Source organism: Babylonia areolata, chromosome 1 (assembly GCF_041734735.1).
Source record: "Babylonia areolata isolate BAREFJ2019XMU chromosome 1, ASM4173473v1, whole genome shotgun sequence".
Classification (NCBI taxonomy): domain Eukaryota; kingdom Metazoa; phylum Mollusca; class Gastropoda; order Neogastropoda; family Buccinidae; genus Babylonia; species Babylonia areolata.
Genome location: NC_134876.1, coordinates 64969309 through 64973999, shown reverse-complemented (window position 1 = coordinate 64973999; position 4691 = coordinate 64969309). Strand labels below are relative to the sequence as shown.

At 44.0% G+C, this 4691-nt stretch overlaps 1 long non-coding RNA gene across 2 annotated transcripts in view; it reads left to right on the top strand.

The window, feature by feature from the left end:
- The first annotated feature begins 237 nt into the window (after positions 1 to 237).
- The window catches only part of LOC143285635 (uncharacterized), a 31054-nt gene continuing 26600 nt past the window's right edge, over positions 238 to 4691 (top strand). Inside the window, exon 1 of one of the 2 annotated variants that reach the window (XR_013055712.1) lies at positions 238 to 966. This is a non-coding gene — a long non-coding RNA (uncharacterized LOC143285635). Of the gene's footprint in view, positions 1014 to 4691 lie in introns of both variants that reach the window. The other variant, XR_013055711.1, reaches the window with a different exon arrangement.

Here is a 4691-nt window from a genome sequence, read left to right as displayed (position 1 = left end):
TTTCTCTGTGTGTGTGTGTGTGTGTGTGTGTGTGTGATGTGGTGTACATATTCCAAAATGTGGAGCTGAAGTGTAGAGGAGAGAGGGAGAGAGAGATGGAACAGGGGTGTGGGGAAGGGGTGGGAGTGAGGTGGTGGTGGGGAATGGGGTGGAGGTGGGGGGTGGGGGGAGAGAGAGGAACACAGTAAGCATCCTTGTTCTTTTATTGTTAACACAAACACACTACAACTGCAAGCCCCTGGCCCCGTCCTGTCTGTCACTCACGGTGGGCCAAGCCCCGCCCCCTGGCAGCCCAGCGACGCCTGGCGGTGAGTGGTGAAAGTGGCCAGGGCCCCCGACCTCAAGCTGTGTAGATAGATGTAAAGCAAAAAAAAAAAAAAAAAAAGAGAGAAAAAAAGAAAAGAGAAATAAAATAATGAAATAAAAAAAGTAATAAATAACAAACCACACGGAGGCATTGAAAATGGGGCAAAGAGGAGACCAGAGGCAGACACTCGATAACACCGGGTCATCGGTTTATTGTTTCGGGCGCGCGCCAGCACCTTGATTTTTTTTCTCAACAGGCCCTGTGATGGATACTTCCTACCCGACAACGACACGAAAACTTGTGAGTTGTGGCGGCGGTGGAAAAGAAGAAGTAGAAGGAAGAAAGAACACAGGAGACAGCCTGAGTGTGTGTGCTGTGTGTGGTGTGCGCGGCTTCTTCTTCCTTCAACAACCAGCCAACCTTGGAGCCTTTGTCGAGCAGGCAGGAATGTGTGTAGAATCTGGTTCAACTGTCATGGCGCCCAGCCGTGTGTGTGTGTCTGTGTTATGTGTGTGTGCGCGCTTCGCGGACTAGGAGCCAACAACAAGCAGAAGAGGAGAACTGAAAAATGGAGAGAGAGCGCGCGAGAGAGATAGGGAGACCACCACCACTATCTCCAACAATGAAACTGGGGCACAACCCGACACAACCTGAACACAGTATACCTCGCTATCTAATCCGATTGTCATCAAGCGGCTTTAATAAGGTCCAAAGAATGAAGCAGACGGAGAAAAATAAGTCTTTGAAATAACAGAAAAACGAGCTTTAAAAAAAAAAAAAAAAACGAAATGGAAAAATCGATTTTTCTTCTTCTCCAGTGTTGTGTGTGACGTTGGCTCTCCCTCATCACCCCTTCCACGCCGACACTCCGTTCTTTGTGTGTGCTCTGTGTGTGTGTGTGCGTGCCGCCGGGCTCGACTGGCTTGTGAAGCCATGTACCGTTGTGTGAGGAGTAGGGGGAAGAGAAGGGGTGTTGGAGATGGGTGAGGAGGAGAAAAATGGAGGTTGTGGGGGGCGGGGGAAAGGGTGAGGCCCCCCCTCCCCCACCCATCCACCCACCATCACCACCCCTCGTGTGTTGGTTGTTGCCAGCCAGGCAGGGCTGTGGTCGTGTACTCTATTCAAGTTCTTTTTACCCCTTGTCGCTTTACGAGCGCTTGTCTGTGCTGTGCTGTGCTCGGGGGGTAGGGGGCTAGAGGAGAGGGGGTGCGCGGATGGGGTGGGGGGGACCTGCCAAATGGCAAAGGAGGAAGACGGAGGGAGAGAGCTTGAGGGAGAGAGATGAAGATTGAAGTAGTAGTGGTATAGTGCGGACAGGTATTAATAAAGAGCTTCCATGGGTCTCCGTCCACCTCACAGGTGGGCTTGCTTGAGTTGTGGGAGTTTCGGGGAGTCAGCGAGGTCACTTTACTAGTGCTGGAGCCACCTTCCCCCCCACCTACCACCCACCACCCCTCTACCACTGATACTACGCCCTTACCCGTATGTACTGTGTACTCCAGCACAAGAAGAGGAGGGTGCTGGTGGGGGAAGATGATTATGGGAGCTGACAGGAGTAGGTAAGAGGTGAGGGGGTGTAGGAGATGCAGAAGAGAAGTGGGGAAGGTAGGGGACACAGTCTAAGTAGGGCTGTGGTAGTAGGGGTGGAGACTGGTTGACGTCTGACGATGAAGGTTTTGTGGGCGCCATCTTGGTGTGCTGTGCGGTGTTTCCTTTCCCTCCAGACCCCCCCCCCCCCCCCCTCTCTCTCTCTCTCTCTCTCTCTCTCTCCTGCTTCAACCCTTACCCACCTTTTTCCCCATACCCACGACCTCGCCCCCCCTCTCCCCCTCCGCCTACTTCCCTTACACCCCACCGCCTCCCACCCTCAGCCAGATCAGTCATTTCCCACCTCTCCTTTCCCGCTCCCCCCCCCCCCCCCACACACACACACACGCCCTGCTCCCCTCCCCCACAAACTCCCAACTACTACTATATCCTCCGCTCCTCGTCTCCACCTCCGGGGTTTCGCCGAGTGGCTATCGTGTTATTGGCCGTAAACTTCACAGTAATGAACATAAAATGTGGCGGGTTAGTGCGCACTATATACGGGACGGGGAGAGCAAAGCATCGCTTTATTGTTGTTTATTCCTTTTTGTGTTTTTTTTGTTTTTGTTTTGTTTTATTTCCTTTCTTTTATCCCCATAGACTGCTTTAAACTTTAGAGAACGTAGAAAATAAGCAACAAACTATGAAATAAGTACAATTTAAAAATATATATAAAAGAAGAAGAAAAAAAAGAATGTTTAAAATCCTTAGCTGCAAAAATAATGAAAATGAAGTCACGGAAGGGAAGAAAAGGGACAATTATATATTTTTTTTTAATTTAAAAAAAAAGGGGGGGGGGGACGGAAAGCGGGTACGTGTGTTGGCGTTGACTTGTCCAGTCTGAAAATAACTTGCTACAGGAACGGAAATTTGTCTTTTTGTCTTTCTTTTGTTTTTAATTTTGCAAGCTTCATCGAGAAAACACCATGTAAACACTTTAAAAAAAAAAAAAAAAAAAAAAAGCACAGACAGATCCTCTCTCTCTCTCTCTCTCTCTCTCTCTCTCTCTCTCTCTCTCTCTCTGTCTGTCTGTCTCAATTTTTCCGTTTTTTGTTAGGGTTTTTTTTGTGTGTTTTTTTTCTCTCCAGTTTTGAAGCTTTGCAAATCATGCGACTTTTTCTCTCTCACTGCTTCCTGTGGTTTATTCTGAATTCAAACTGCAGTTTTCAAGGCAATGCAAGTAACATCTGCTGGGAGCACAGGGATAAAAAGGGAGACTTTTGGTTTGGAAGCAGTGATCGAGGACGGAATGGGGCAATTTATTAATATTGACATTGAGCAAGCAATGAAGCATAGCTAGCTTCAAACCAAAACGAGCGCACAAATTTTCTATACAGTGTAGAATTAATTCTGTCATTTGTTATGATATATATATATATATATAGCGAGAGAGAGAGGAGAGAGAAAGAGAGATCTATTTAGTTTTGAATTTGTTAGTGATTTGTCTACGATGTTAGTTTCATTTATGTTGGTGTTTTGTTCTCTGTGTGTTTTTGTTGTTTTTTCACACGAAACATGATTCATTTGTAAAACTTTGTTGTTGTTGTTTTTTTGTTGTTTTTTTTTTTTGTTTTGTTTGTTTTTAGTAAAGCGCATAAAGACAGAAAAATAATATAGGTGCGTGATTTTTGTTTCTCGAAGCGACTAACCTTACTGCGTAAATTAGGCAAGCTATGTTGGTCTTGCTTTGCTTTCCCCATGTCCTGTCAGTTCAGCCTTACGGAGCATCGGACATTAAAACGAAAAGAACACCACCAGTAATAATAACAATGATAATGATGCTAAGAAGAAGAATATATCATAAAACAAACCCATGTGCCACTTTCAGATTGTTTCTAAAGTAAAGTCGACAGTATGGGATATGTTGATACTGTCCGTAACAGGACATAGAACCGATGTATGAAGTGTGAAGAAGAAGTGTTGATAATCTAAGTACTTAAGAGCAAAACTATGAGTCAAGTCAGTAAAAAGTTTGAAGCTCCAATCTGAAGCGTACTCTTATAAATCACTAATTATTTTGTTATGTTTATGATCGCAGTGTAATGCTTTGTTTGTAATGGTGCAGATTTTTGAAAATGAAAAAGATTTATTGCTTCAGTCTGCTGACATTCATGGCTTTTGATTATATGAAAAATCATTTTCTTGTGTTTTGTGGTGTTTTTGTTGTTTTTTTAATTAAAAATTTTTTTTCGTAAATGTAAATTTGTAGTAGTATAACATAAAACCGAAGTGCCAGTGTGAACAACAAATAGATCAGCGTTAAACGAAAATTTTGCTGGACAAACGCGAGGAAGGAGAAAAAGTTTACCTGTTGATCAAAACGTCAACATATCATAACTGGCCCACTTTCCAAATCAGCCAGGGAACACGCGTACACAGAAGACATTAAGAAAGTCGCAGATACTGTATTTTAAGCATGTTCAATCATTTTCAAATATTTACAGCTCTTGATCGAAGAAAGCAATATAGAATTTTAGCAACGACTTTAACTCAGTGTCTGTTGTATTGCATTTAACGCAACAGTCACAGACCTAACATATCAGTTGCTCTTTCGAAGTCACACTGTGTAAAATAAGCCAGTCAATGTGTGTTTAACACAGTTGTGCTATTGTGTGACTTGTCTGCCCTTTTTTTTCTTTTTCTTTTTTTCACCACACGACTTTTTTTTTACTCACACGCGGTAAACAATGCTTGTATACTAAAGTGTGCGGGGTTTTCTTTTGTTTTTATGTATCAGTAGAAGCGTGATACGAAGGCATACTTGACTGTATCCCGTAAGCGGGTACATAACAGTGTT